We start from the raw sequence: 15732 nt of genomic DNA on the forward strand, positions 1-15732 counted from the left end.
TTTTATTATAGAATCTGGGACTGACTGTCCATATAATTAGGTAACTAATTAGGAAAAATAATTAACATCTTAAGACTCTCAGTTCATCATCTGTACATTGGAGACTATATTTCTCTGGAACATTTTTTAGAGAATTTTTAATTTCTAAGAAAATGTATATCAAATAGTCATTTGAAGATTATAAAATACCATCTTGTAAAAAATAGTTAGCAACAATTATTTGTATATAAATTAAGAATAAATGGCCAAGAAAGAAGTTAATTACATTAGAGTCTGAAATTATTTGATAATTAACCAACTGCAAGTGCATGTATTTGTGTATGACAAAATGACATATGAGGATAAAATATAATCGGAATATGTTGATTTGTTTATTAATATTTTTAACTGAACTTATCCTGAGTAAAAACATGATAAGAAAGTAACTGTTTATTGATTACCACAGGGTTAAATTTGTCAATTCCATGACTCTTTCTTTTACTGAAGACCTTGGAATAAAATAGGAAAAAAATGGGTTAAAGTTTAGGAATAAAGTGAACATACTTTTGAGCTGATGAAAGAAAATATCATTATAGAGATGAAAATCCAAAACAACAGAAAAATAAATTAATGGCCAAACCATTCAGTTCCTTTTGAACAGTCTGTTTTAATGGCAATTGCAAAACATTAACCTGAGAAAAAAGGAATTAGTGAAGCGAAGGTGATTAGATAAAGGTGCTTTAACTAGTCATTTTTCAGCTGCCACAAGATATAGCAGTTCACCAATTCATCCAGTCTTTTTCCTTGCTTTCGACTAGTATTCAATATAAAGTCTTTTATCTGTGGATATAAGTTAGAGTCGCAAAATTCAGAGAAGGCTGGGGTTTCAGTAGAATAAATGTTTGGATTCATTCTCGCATCTCTACAGATGATGGCAATGAGGTCTAGAATTGTTCTATGCTTTACCTGAGGCAAGTCTCCTGACAATGGGTGTTTCTTTTCCAATACACTATGCTGAAAACTTTTGAAACTTCTTAATAAAATACTTATCAATGAACTCTCTGGTGGGTTCACCAGTGATTTTGCTAGAAATTAAGATATGACAATGTAGTTTTCTAAGGAAATAGCAAAAGGGTATACTATTGAAAAAACCTTTTTCCTAATACTTCTATTTTTTTACATTTAAACACAAAGCAATACATATTTACTAAGTGTTCAGAAAGAAGTATATTGAATAAAAAGTAAAGAGCTCTCTTATTTTACCCAATCCCACTTTTTCCATGTTTTCTTTCTTAATTCAAGTGTATTCTTCCAATCTTCCTTTAATAAATTGATGTGCTCATACATATATATCCACATACAAATCCTCAGAAAGACTTTGGCTACAACAAGCTAAATATATTAAAGAAGCCAACTTGTGCACTAAGAAAATTCATCAGCTCATTTTACCTAAAAGTTTAGATAAAAGTAGGCTTCAAGGATATACTAACTCAGTGCCTTGGGCAACGTCTCCTGGTGATTTTCTGTTAAGCTCTGCCTCCCCTGTGAATTGAGCTATTAGCGGGATGGCTTCAGCAGTCCTGTGTCTTACGTTCCCATACAGTGACATCCTGAGAAAGAGAGGAGAAGGGAAAGAACTTTCCTAGAAGGTCCCCAAGAAACTTCTTTTTATAACACATAGGCCTATACTGGGGCACTTTCCTGAACCAATCACTGTCAAGGAAGATGGGTTTGGAGAATTTTGGGTGAGACTACTTTCTATGGAGGCATGTGATACATGAAGAAATATGAATTCTTCAAGACAATTTGGATGATCAAGAAGGGGAAAGAAAGGTATGGATGATAAGCGGACAATTTATCATGTTCACTACACACATACAAATAAATAATTCTTTCTCTTTTCCTGTGTCTCTCTCTATATATAAACATAATAACATATCTTGAACGTCTTTTGTGCCATTGTATACAGCTCTACCTTACTGTTTTTAATTGCTTTATAGAAGGCTATAGTTCAAATATACCACAGTATCTTACCAATCTCCTAGAGATGTGAATCACTTTTTATATTTGTCAAGCCTTTCTCTTAAATTTGAAGGAGGCTTGAGTTAAAAACTTTTCAAAATTTGGAGGATGCTCAAGTAAAAATTTTTTAAATGACCCTCATTGCAATGCTAAAACCAAATTAAAAATACAATCCTAGGTTATCTACATCTTATAAACATTTATATGAAACTGCTGTAGGGGACAGCAATGTGTGCCTGGTCCTGTGAGCTTAAAATACATACTGTAAACAGTAGTTGGTAAAGTTTCAGACACTATATTTCTCTGGTTCTCATGTAAAGCAAAATGAAAATTCATTAGCAGTGAAGAAAAGGAAAATGAGTGTGGCAAAATGCTTTTTTCAAAAAGCATAAAGATCCAGTTGAAGCCAGTCATAGCAGCCCACACCTGCAGTCCTAGCTATTTGGGAGACTGAGGTAGGAGCATCCCTTGAGGCCAGTCCAGCCTGAGCAGCAAAGTGAGACCTTGCCTCTGAAAAAGAAGAAAAAGATCCAATTGAGACAGAATTTCTTCCTAGGAATTCATTTTAGATAAAATATTATGAAACCAACTTTGAACTAATTAAATATCTAACTTTCCCAACTAAGTGAACAACATTTAATTTATCCCTTATCTAATGTCAATGCCTGGAATTTACTTCCGTTCAGTGGACTGTAAGTCTCATGTGATCAGGGACAATGACTGTCTTGTCGATTATTATATCCCCAGAGCCTAGCACTGTGTTTGGCCCTGGAAAATAGTAGTCCCCAATGATTATGTATTGACTGAATAAATAAATGAATGAAATCAAGAACAGTAAAGAATAGTATTGACCTTGAATTTTACTGGGGGTGACAGGATAAAAGTAGTTGTATTTCAAGATCAAATCCTAAGTGCTATAAGGAAGGGCAAAGGTCCTATGTGACAAGTGAAATTAATAACAGTTAAAAATTAATAAGTTAAAATTAATAGAAATAAGGACTCACTGAATGTTTAAATGATCATACTCCTATATCCTACCTATATGAACTATTACAGTCTTATTTTAGGGTTATTTTGTTGCAAGGAATAGTGAAACACTCAAGTAATCTCAAATAAATAGAAGGAGAGAATTTACTATAATGAGAGGTGTATTTCATGGGGATTGAGGTACACAGACCACTACTCAGCTGGGAATCATAGAAACAGAGCCAGTTCTCTCTCTACTCATGCCCAATCATCTTCTCTCACACTGACACATTACTAATTCTGCTTCTTCATGCTCTGAATAAATCATGGCTAGAGATTCCTTCTCCCTCCTTGTGTTCTTTTGCCTCTTTCTTTATCAATTTATTTGAGACATGGTCTCACTCTGTCCCCGAGGTTGGAGTGCAGTGTTGTGATCTTGGCTCACTGTGGAGTCTGCCTCCTGAGTTCAAGCAATTCTCCTGCCTCAACTTCCCAAGTAGTTGGGATTACAGGCATGCACCACCAAGCCCGGCTAATGTTTGTATTTTTAGTGGAGACAGGGTTCCGCCATGTTGCTCAAGCTGGTCTTGAACTCCTGAGCTCAAGCGATCCACCCGCTTCGGCCTCCCAAAATTCTGGGATTACAGGTATGAGCCACTGCACCTGACTGCCTCTTTTTAAAATATAGTAATTGTACTTTGTTCCAAAGTTTCACTGATTAACACCTTTAATATCCTATTTTAAAAATGCAAACTAAAATATCTTTTTTTACTAAGCTTCTATTTTCTGTTCAAACAGTAAGTAGCCAGCCACCCTCTGTAGGCTACATCTAGGGCAATGTATGGCTCAGAGTCATGTAACATACTAATCTTTCAGCAGGGTTGTAAACTGACAGCCTTTCTGAGGAGTTCGTGGGAAAGTGAACAGGCACAAAATAGATACAGAGCAAACATTTCCTTATTGGCTATTTTTTGAAACTATAAAATCAATATATGTTTATCTCTATATTTCATTATATATACTTGTATATTTTCTTCCAGTGTGATTTTATTTACATAATTCCAATAGCATATAAAAATTTTAAAAAGAGATGTAGGTTCACACTTTGCTTATTTTTATAGATATCTCTTTTTCTGGTTGCTTATTTGTATTACTTACTCCCTTAGAAAACATCAGTTTAAATGACTGTATAATGATCTCTCTTATGAATGCATCACATCTTTATATACTTACCTGGAGATCTCCTACCATCAGACTTGAAGACACAGTAACAAAGTAGTAGATACCATTTTACCTGAATATTTCTATGCACTCTCATTAGATTCTTAGGATTGATACCTAGAAATAAATTTTTGAATAAACTATCGTGAACTTTTTAAAGACCATCAAAATATATTGTCAAATTGCTTTTATAAAAGTTTGTGTTTACTTTTGGTAAAAGTGAAAGATGCTATTATTTCATCTTCAATAATTATCCCTAGCGTGAGGCTAACGACCTTATCTGGTAACTAGACTATTTCTATAAAGTACGAAGAAGGAATTTCTAAATAATAGAAAAGGCATTGATAGTGCTTGGAATACTGAAATCTAGACTTCATTGAGAATGTATTTCTTGTTTTGAAGTTGCTTTCAAATTTACTTTTATAATTTGCAACTTATGTAGGCTAGCCACTAATCAAAATGGTCCTAAAATTTGTATCATGAAATGTTAGACCCCAGACCATCAATACAACCATAATAGTTTTAATTAATTAATTAATTAGTTTATATTTTTTAGTCTCAGATATTAAATATGCACGCTAATCCTAGGCTGTGCTAAGGTAGTGGGGATGCAAATACGAATAAAATGTTTTTCCACAACTCCAAATTACAAGGTAAGAAATAGACAGGAAAACAACCTATTGCATTGCAAAAAGTGACATAAAAGAAGAATACTTGCAGAGCTATGGGTGTTGAAAGGAAAAAATGAGTAATCGCCACGAGAGACAAGCAAGAGCGTCTGCCTAGAGAAATGACATTTCTCTCAGTATTAATACAGAAACTCTTATTTGAAAACAAACAGTAACTGCGTAAGCTCGTGGCTGGAGAAGAGAAAGAAGAGATAGATTTGGCCAGATAGTAAAGTGTCTCTATGTCAAATAGCTTGGAATTTATTGTGAGAGAAAGAACAAGACACCGAAGGCAGAGGCAAATTAGAGGTTGTTGGAACTATCCCGGGAAAGATGAAGAGGTGCTGATAATGCTGAGTCCCTGGAAAGCAGTGAAGAGACTTGGTGATATTCAGGAGATAAAATCAATGATGCTTATCGACCAATTAGATGTGGTTGCTAGAGAATGCAGAGCTGAGTCTTTTTCAATGGGTTTATTAGTAGATGGTGAATCTGTGAACATAATACAGAGCCAGCTGGGGGCAGTTTGAACTGTATTATGTTTTCAGTGATCAAAAGATATGGTGTGTGTATGAATTTGGAACTTTTGTGGGGAAGCTGAAACTGGTGAAAAAAATTTTAGAGTCAATGTGAAAAGCAAATCACCTAATGTTTGACAGATCAGTAGGATGACTATAGTTTACAATAATCTATCATAAATTTTGAAATAGGTAGAAGAGAATAGTTTGAGTGTTTCTAGCATACAGAAAAGGCATATTTAAGGTAATGATATCTAAATAATACTGATTTGATACTTATGAGTTCTATGAATAAATTAAATTATCACATGTACCCCCAAAATATGTACATGTGTTTAAATTTTTAAAAAAAGTAGATAAGAAATTTGAGAGTCAAAAGCAAATACATAGAATATAAATCATATTCAAAAATATCAACTAGGGAGAGTATAAAAGGAAAGAATATAATATACCAAATGGAACACTAACAAGAATAAATGTCTTAAAATTATACAGGACAAAAGAGCTACTAAAGGGACAGAATCAATGTTTCTAAAATATTAGTGCAGTGTCACTAAGGAAGAGAATTAGTGTTTCAGATGCTCAAAAATAGGAAATGATCAACTATGTCAAACACAGCAGAGAGAGCAAGTCAAATGAGAGTTAAGCTTTGCACAGGGCAGTGTCACAGCCAATGAAGTTTATCCAAAGTGCAATTATTACTAATTAAAAAATTTTCCAATGCCCCACCATGATATCTTGAAATATACTCAGCATTGGCAATTTTCTTTTTTCACTTGGAGAATGAAAAATAAAACATCAAGACTAAATTTGCCCAGGGTTTGTAATTATGGACCCTTGCTGACCTGAGCCATTTACATGAGCTTTTGAGGAGGAATAAGTCAGATTGTACTAGATGAACTAGAGAATAGTGATAATTAGATAGTGGAAATATAGACTACTGTCTCAAGAATTTGATGATGAGATGAAGACTACAGTAGATGTAAGAAACTTCATTGTGGACTGAAAATATAAATGGAGAATGCGTCTGAGGGTGAAGAGTTTGAGGATAGAGGAAGTAAGTTAAACAGTGAGGAGAAATAGATGAGTCTGACAACTCAGTGCTTTAACCCAAGATGACAAAGTCTGAATTTTTATTCAAAATGGCAGTTGTGTTTTAAAAATCCCATAGAGTTAAGATTTAGTAGTTTTATATGGTATTTCTGGTCGACAGAATGAATTTTCTTTCTGACCAGTTCAAGCATACAAACCCCTGCAACTTGCCACCATAGTCAACATGCCCAAAGCATCTGGTGAATTTCTTTTTTTTTTTTTTTCTGAGACAGAGTCTTGCTCTATTGCCCAAGTTGGAGTGCACTGGCGTGATCTCGGCTCACTGCAACTTCCACCTCCCAGGTTCAAGCAATTCTCCTGCCTCAGCCTCCACCTCCCAGGTTCAAGCAATTCTCCTACCTCAGCCTCCTGAGTAGCTGGGACTACAGGCACATGCCACCATGCCTAGCCAATTTTTATATTTTTATTAGAGATGGGGTTTCACCATATTGGCCAGGCTAATCTTGAACTCCTGACCTCGTGATCTGCCCATCTCAGCCTCCCCAAGTGCTGGGATTACAGGTGTGAGCCCATTTGTTGAATATTATCCATGTATACTTTGTACATTTCAAATGCCATGAGCGTGGCCAAGAATAAAATGTAGAAAAGCATAACATTCCGCTGGATAAAAAATTATCCTAGTACATCATGCCTCCTGGAGACCTATTAGGACATACAATCTGTGAGTGGAGAAATTCTGTCTGTCTTCTTCAATACTTGTCTCCAGGACCTAGCACAATTTCTGGTACATGCTGGACATAATAAAGTGGATTGAGTAAGTGACTTTTGGGAGCACTAGATTGGAGACCTTAGATCCATAGAAAACGGAGTTATTCATTTTCATATTGTAATGGGGAACAGAAGAAGAAATGAAAAGATAAAAGTCTAATAGTTGGTCTCTAAAAGCAAATTAGCACTGGAGAAAAGATACCAAGCGTTAAAGAGAGGAGAGGTGAAGCAGGCATGGAGGCCTTTATATTGTAATCATTCACCTGTTTCCTCTGCTTTTCGATGTCTGCTTCCTATGTAATTTTCTCTAATCATAAATCTATTACCCCTTTCTTTTTCTCCCCCCACTTTTCTTCTTTCCGTCTTTGCTAGTGAAATTTTAGCATTTAATTTCGTAAAGTAACAGCCTGCTGGCTGATATTCTTCTGTGTGTTAGATAAAGAACAACCGGTGTCATTTTTTCCAAATTATAACTTATGTCCTGCTCCACACTGTTTTCAGGAACAAGTCTAAAATCCTTTAATTTCTTAAGCCCATGCTTAATTGGCCATATCTATTTCCCCAGTATTAGTCTATGTCTCTTTTCTCTCTTCCTTATCATGTTTTTCAATTGTTCTCCTTTTCCTTATTAGAGTCTTTGTACCAGCCATGCCTGAAAAGCTTTGTTCAATCCACTTTCCCTCTTACAATTAACTGCTACCGACTATGTAGACCATGGTTGTTTCCCTAATTGTAAAACTTCACTCCAGGCTGTGCTCTTCGTAACAAATCTTATTATACATTTGTTAATTAACTGTCTGTTTTTTCTTGTGTAATATCATTTGCTCCTATAGAATATAAACTTCACAATGTCAAGGATTTGCTGATTTGTTTATCTCTATTTTCTCATTGTCTGATATAGTGCCCAAACATAATGGGCACTTAATAAATAGTTGTTGGAAAAATAAATAAATGGGCTGGGTGTGGTGGCTCATACCTGTAATCCCAGTGCTTTGGAAGGTAAAGGTGGGTAGACTGCTTGAGCCCAGGAGTTTGAATGCACCTGGGCAACATGGTGAAACTCCCTCCCTATAAAAAAATACAAAAAATTAGTGTGGCGTGGTGGCACGTGCCTGTAGTTCCAGTTACTCAGGAGGCTGACGTGGGAGGATCACCCGAACCCAGGAAGTCAAGGCTGCAGTGAGCCAAGATTGGGCCTCTGCACTGCAACCTGGGCAGCAGAGTGAGACCTGTCTCGATAGATAGACAGATGATAGATAGATAGATAGATAGATAGATAGATAGATAGATAGATAGATTGATAGATAGATAGATGCATACTTACATACATTCATACATATATACATTCATACACACATCTATTCATACATACATAGATGTTGGGGAAAAACCATGAGCCACTAACAATTAGTATAACCTTAAGTGAGTCTCAAGGAAAGGTATTTGGGATCATAGTTCAGAGAAGATTCAGTGTAAGGTTGATTGTCAATATTGTGGTGAGAAAGTGGAAAAGTTGAACTTTTGATTAACTGAATCCTAACTACCTAAAATTCTTAGTAACTAAGAATTTTAGTTACTACCTAAACTTTTTAATACATTTTAATGATCCAGAAATTCATTGTTTCTAAAGATGTTATTCCACCACATTTTTTTATTTTGATAATGTGTATACAACATAAAATTTACTATTTTATCCCTCAATTTTAAGATTTAATAGAGACAATGTAATGGTAAACACTGGTTAGGTTTTATTCTCCAAGTCTGTTTCTTCTATTTACTGTAGTCACTGTTATACTCTGTTTCTCAGTGGTTCTATTATTTTGATTTGACCATATGGCTGGGTTGTAGCTCCTTGGATGTGGATTGTGAGCCAAAGCTGATATGCACCCCTTCCATACCTGCTCCATAAAATCCTTCCATTGTGAATTCTTCCATGCCTTTTCCTCATCTAGTGGTTGACTGAGAGGACTCCAGAGAATAACAGACACAAAAGCTGAAATGATGATGGTTTCCTGAATGACCATTTGGATGGTGATCTGCCACACTGAACCACTTTTGATCACTTAGTATGGAGTGAAATTTTCAATCCCCCCCTGGATGCTTTGCAGTTACAGAAACGGCATTACCCTAACAAATACAACTTTCTGCAGCAGATGTAAGTATAAATTAATAGCTTTTCCAGGTATTGGACTAGTGAAACATATGGTGGGTGCTTTTCCTTTCATTTGTTTTCTCTTAATGACCAACATCTGGAAGTTGATGGCAACAATTGGGAAGACTGCTCTATGTTACCAGTGGCAGAAATCCTAGCTAGTATATGGTGTCCACCGTTTTGGAGTTGGCACAATACTACATAGGATGTCAAAGGAAGACCTGAGTTTACAGCAGAGTATAATGATGGTAGCTACGACAAAAAGGTGGTGGAATTTATTTCTGCTAAAAATATCTGAAGTGCCTGCTGCACCTTTTCCAAATGGAATGCTCCACTTAGAGTAATTTGCACATATATCCAATCCCAAATTGCTGCAATTCCTTACTACAATTCCTTACCTTGCTGAGCTCCATTCCTTACTATTTAGGGAAAAGGGTCTCAGCATAGACTCGCCATGTCACTGTTGGCTCTCTTTTCATCCCATCGGGAAGGTAAGAGGGGAGTACAGGATTGCTGTGACTGGGGAGAACCTGAGCCTTAACTAAAGAGGAAGGGTAGAAAGTATTCCTTGTGAGAGAGAGGGAGGAAGTTACTGCCTCTGCTCTGAATCGCTATATTTGGGTGGTTCTGATAGTGAACTCTGCAATAGAAAATGTAACTAAATTGTCTCTTCCAAAACAGTTAAAACAATACTATTAAGAGGATCTGGGTGTTGGGGAGATATCTAAGTTAGAGAATCTTATTTAGAATGATTTTTTATTTATTTTTTTTTTTGGTAAAACAGCCAAAATTACCAAGGTGTGATGATCATACTCCCTTTGCTTAAATTAATTTAGTGGCTCCCCATTAGGAAAAATATCCAAATTCTTGAAGAGGCCTACAGGGATCTGAATAAATCTTGCCCCTGCTGAGTCCTGTAGATTTGTCTCAGGACAGTCTCCCTTTCTCTGTCTTTATTTCAGGTGGTTCCTTTCAATTCTCCAAGACCAGGCTCACTTGTATCACATGACGTTTGTACCTGCTGTTCCTACTACATGGTATGTTTTCCTTGGACCACAGTTTTTAGTTAACTAAATACCATCCCTGAAAACCTTACTGAGCTAGTGCTACCTCAGGCTTTCCTCGACTCCCAGGTCAGGTCAGGGACCCCTTTCATATGTCTATTATGGAGCATACCGTTTTATTTGCTTAAAATATGACCTGCTTCTGGGGCTCATTCAGGTAGGACACCTCTCTAGTGTCTTTTCCTATAGATGGAATATATTTCCTACTCCATTGTTGGCCAATTTTACCTTTAGCCTTGCTTTGTACAATAAAATGCTAGTGGAAGTGATGATGTCATATACATAAACCTTTAAGGGTGGGATAGCTAAGGTAGGAGATGCTCTTTTAGCCTGGATCCAGCAAGAAAAATTGCAGAATTGCAGCTGGACCCACATAGGATGTTAACGTGAGCAATAAATAAATAAGCCTTTATTATTATAAGCCACTAAAATATTGCATATGTTTGTTAATTCAGCATACTGTAGTAAAAGCTGACTAATGCAGTGTCATAGCATGCTTTTATTTTTTTTGACATGCAAGGAAAGATGACATGATACTATTAGATAGCTCTAAAGTTCAAGTTCCTATAGTCAATGTCTGCTCTGCCACTTGGGACTTTACGTTCTTAGACCACATTATTCAATCTCTCATAGCCTCAATTACTTTACTTGTAAGATTGGTATAATAATATAGAATACTTTCATAGGGTGATGGTAAGGGTTAAAGGAGTTAATACTGTTCAAGTATTTATACCAGTTTCTGGCACAGAACAAGTCCTCAGTAAATGTTAATTATTAGTATTCATACGACTCATCAAAATTTTCAACCATATATTTTCTATGATTATTTGATTAATGTCTGTTTCTGCCACGAGACTGGTAGGATTCTCAGAGTAGAAACTTCACTTACTTTGTCATTTGTACAGTGAGTAAAGAAAATGATTGAAAGAGTAAATAAAAGAAGGTAAAAGCCCAAAGCTATCATCAGTTATGGTAGTTAGAGTAACTCAAAATAAATACTATTAAAATTTTAAATTACTTATAAGAGGAGTAATATTTCAGGTAATACTAGCTTTATGCATCAAATTTTATAAAATATAGACTTAAGTAAAAACCAGACTTCTGGTTGAACTCTACAGGATGCAAGTTCCTATAGTGGTTTGCACCACTGGCCTAGTGTCAATAGCATTGCTATTTCACAAGGGTCAATGGTGCAAATGCAAAAAGGTAATCATTTGTCAAGATATTTTATATCCTTCTTGAAATCTTTTTATTATCAACTTTTATTTAAGATAAAAGGGATACAGGTTTTTTGGTTTTTTGTTTTTTTTTTTTTAACCTGGGTATATTGCACTCAGGTAGTGAGCATAGTACCCAATAGGTCTTTTTTTCACCCTTGCCCCTCTCACTTCCTGCCTCTAATAGACCACAGTGTCTATTGTTCTCATGTTTATGTCTGTGCATGCTCAATGTTGTGCTACTGTAAGTTAGAACATGTAGCAGTTGTTTTTCTGTTCCTGTGGTAATTCTCTTAGGATTATGGCCTCCAGCTCCATTCATGTTGCTGCAAAAGACATGATTTCATTCTCTTTTTATGGATGCATAGTATTCCATGGAGTATATGCATCACATTTGCTTTATCCAATCCATCACTGATGGGCCCCTAGGTTGATTCCATGTGTTTGCCATTGTGAATAGCATGGCAATGAACAAATGAATGCACATGTCTCTTTGATATAATAATCTATTTTGCTTTGAATATATACCCAGTAGTAGGATTGCTGGTGAGATGGTAGCTCTGTTCTTAGTTCTTTGAAAAATCTCCACATTGCTTTCCACAGTGGCTGAACTAACTTACATTCCTACCAACAAATGTGTCCCTTTTCTCCACAGCCTCACCAGTATCTGCTGTTCTTTGACTTTTTAGTCATAGCCATTTTGACTAGTGTGAGATGGTATCTCATAGTGGTTTTGAAAATATTAATAATTAAACATCTAATTCTTGAAATTCATGGTGGCTAAAACCAATCCTAATATCATATAACACTTGTTCTCAAATTCTCCCATTGCAATCGTCAGTCTCTCACAGAGGACTTTTTTTTGGTATAAAATATAAGCCATAGTGTTTCAAATCATCTTCCGTGATTACAAGTCAATGCCCATCCTATCTCTGATAACACATCTCTATTTATCGAGCTGTTGTGCTTCCCAGTTTAGCCTCGTGTGATGGGCAACGCCCTCTCTCAGAGGCTAGAACTTCAAGAATTAGATTGCATAGCATAGCGTACATGTCTGGACTGGTAAATTAGTTGAGCATGTCCTCAGGCATAGACACGTAACCTGGGAAGACTCACTGAGAATGGCACAAGCATTAGGTGAGATTAGAGCTGGCAGCAGAGGTATCTTGGTGTTGAGGGCCATGCGTGATATACTATACTAACATTCACCAGAGACAGCATTAATACTAGAACCGGGGTAGGGATTGATGTTGAAAGTAGGACTCAAGAGAGTGGTTTCGACTATGTTCCGATAAATCACCTACATTCCCAAATGGTTTTGCTTCTACACGGCACTATTTGGAAACACTTGCAAAGAGGCAGGTTCTTGAAATTAGAAAACTGGGAAGAGTCTCCATGGTAGAAATAAAGTATATCATGTTTCATTATGAGACAAATAACCATAATAAACACATACAAAGTCATATGTATTTTTTTCTTTTTAAAAATATTGTAGGCCGGGCGCGGTGGCTCAAGCCTGTAATCCCAGCACTTTGGGAGGCCGAGACGGGCGGATCACGAGGTTAGGAGATCGAGACCATCCTGGCGAACACGGTGAAACCCCGTCTCTACTAAAAAAAATACAAAAAAAAAACTAGCCGGGCGTGGTGGCGCCGCCTGTAGTCCCAGCTACTCGGGAGGCTGAGTCAGGAGAATGGCGGGAACCCGGGGGGCAGAGCTTGCAGTGAGCTGAGATCTGGCCACTGCACTCCAGCCCGGGCGACAGAGCCAGACTCTGTCTCAAAAAAAAAAAAAAAAAAAAAAAAAAATATATATATATATATATATATATATATATATAGTATACATTTATGAGGGACAAGTGTAATTTTGTTGCATGCATAGATATAAAGTGATAATGTCTCGACCTTTAGGGTATTCAACACTCAAATAACATACATTGTACAAATAACGTAATTTCTCATCATCTACCCCCCTCACACCCCTCATCCTTTCAAGTATCCATTGCCTGACGTTCCACTCTCTATGTTCATGTGTACACAATATTTAGTTCCCATCTATATCAGAAATTGCAGTATTTCTCTTTCTGTGTATGATTTGTTGCACTTAAGATAATGACTTCCAGTTCCATTCATGTTGCTGTAGAAGATATGATTTTATTGTTTTATGGCTGAACTGTATTTCATTGTGTGTGTGTGTGTGTGTGTGTGTGTGTGTGTGTGTATACATATATATATCACATTTTCTTTATCCAGTCTCTTGTTTATGGAAACTTAGGCTAATTGCATTACTTTTCTATTGTGAATAGTCTGAAATACACAAATGTGTAAAGGTATATTTTTGATACAATGATTTATTTTCCTTTGGGTAAATACCCATTAGTAGATTGTTGGATCAAAGGGTAGTTATTTTAGTTCTTTGAGAAATCTTCATACTGTTTTCCTTAAATGTTGTACTACTTTACACTCCAAACAACGGTGTGTAAGAGTTCTCCATTCTCTGTATCCTCGCCCGCATCTGTTTTTGTTTTCATTTTTTTCTTTAATAAGGGACATTCTAACTGGGGTAAGATGATATCTCATTATGATTTTAATTAAGTCATGTTTATTCTTGATCTTGTTTTTATTCACTTCCTTTGCCAGGTGAATGCCTTCTCACTTTCCAAGCGTAGCAATTGGAGATACCAATAAATGATGAAATACAGGCACTTTGATTTTCAGTTGATGCTATATTAGAGTATGGCTTCCATCGATTATTCTTTCCGGATTTGGCAGAACTATTCTAGTGTGAAGGTGTGAGGATAGGAAGGAATGGGTAAGATAAGAAGCATAGGTAGTAGAAAAATGCTGGTAATTTTTCAAATAATTAATTAAACAATAATGTACAATAACTAGTTGGTCACCAACTGTGCATTTTTATAGTTACCCAAAAGTAGATGTTAGTTTATGTTCTTAAATGCATATAATTTATTTTTTGAAGTCAAGAATATCCAAGAAAAGGTTAAATCACTAAATAAAATTATTCACAATAATAAAATTGATTCATACAATAATAGAAGAAAGTCATGTGATTATAAAAATATTACTCCCTAATAAACTCCTAGTATTTGAAAGGGACTTGATTTTTTTTTTTTTTTTTTTTTTTTTGAAATAGAGTCTTGCTCTGTTGCCAGGCTGAGTAGCGCAGTGGGGCGATCTCGGCTCACTACGACCTCCGCCTCCCAGGTTCGAGCAATTCTCCTGCGTCAGCCTCCCTAGTAGCTGGGATTACAGGCATGCGCCACCGCACCCAGCTATTTTTTTGTATTTTCAGTAGAGATAGGGTTTCACCATGTTTGCGAGGATGCACTTCATCTCCTGACCTCATGATCCACCCACCTCGGCCTCCCAAAGTGTTGGGATTACAGGCGGGAGCCACCATGCCCGGCCAAGACTCAATTTTTTAACATACCAGCCTTCATATTATTTAAGAATTATTCTTTCGTTTTTACTTTCATATCTCTCCTTCATTCTCTTTTGTCACGAAGGTGATATGATTAATCAGGGTAAAACTACCTAAATGAAAATATGTCTATTTTACAATTGTTTTGCCAAAGATAATGGAAAGGCTATATGGAAGTATTTTTTTTAAAAAATTAGTAATCAAACTTATTTCTGTTTTAAAATACAGTCATGGAGATAGCTTGGGTAAAAAGCAGAAGCGTTTTATAATAATAAATGTTAATAATTGATTTAAACAAAGGAAGTTTAGAGGTGTGATAAGCTTAAGAATCTAAATTCGATGCCAGGCAACACCTATTAATACATACTTGACGTCCATAGAAAAACTGAGGGTTTTGTTCTCCCCCTAAATAGGTGTTTGCTGTATTACATTGTCATCTCTCTAAAGAAAACTTTGATATCTTGGATACATTATGCAAGCCTCTGGCACTCCTGTGTTTTGTAGGATGCCTCCTCTAAAGTGTTTGGATTGCATTAGACTGTGCTGATTGTGGGCATACTTCGTCTGGGCAGAATACCAAAGGGACAAAAGCACATTCCTGAGCCTTCAACATAAAGCACTCCATCCATGCAGCTCTGGCACCGGAGGGTGAAATATCAATTA

The 15732-nt window shown here is 36.1% G+C and overlaps 2 long non-coding RNA genes across 5 annotated transcripts in view; one reads left to right on the forward strand and one right to left on the reverse strand.

Annotated features, from left to right (window-relative positions):
- Nucleotides 1-15732, forward strand: part of LOC123574069 (uncharacterized) — a 125022-nt gene that overhangs the window by 102758 nt on the left and 6532 nt on the right. Inside the window, exons 3-4 of one of the 2 annotated variants that reach the window (XR_012414328.1) lie at nucleotides 1661-1812; nucleotides 9148-9350. This is a non-coding gene — a long non-coding RNA (uncharacterized lncRNA). The remainder of the gene's footprint in view (nucleotides 1-1660; nucleotides 1813-9147; nucleotides 9351-15732) is intronic. The other variant, XR_012414327.1, reaches the window with a different exon arrangement.
- Nucleotides 1-15732, reverse strand: part of LOC135971464 (uncharacterized) — an 81865-nt gene that overhangs the window by 27275 nt on the left and 38858 nt on the right. The gene's annotated exons all lie outside the window — the stretch shown is intronic.

Source organism: Macaca fascicularis, chromosome 6 (assembly GCF_037993035.2).
Source record: "Macaca fascicularis isolate 582-1 chromosome 6, T2T-MFA8v1.1".
In the NCBI taxonomy this organism is placed as follows: Eukaryota; Metazoa; Chordata; class Mammalia; order Primates; family Cercopithecidae; genus Macaca; species Macaca fascicularis.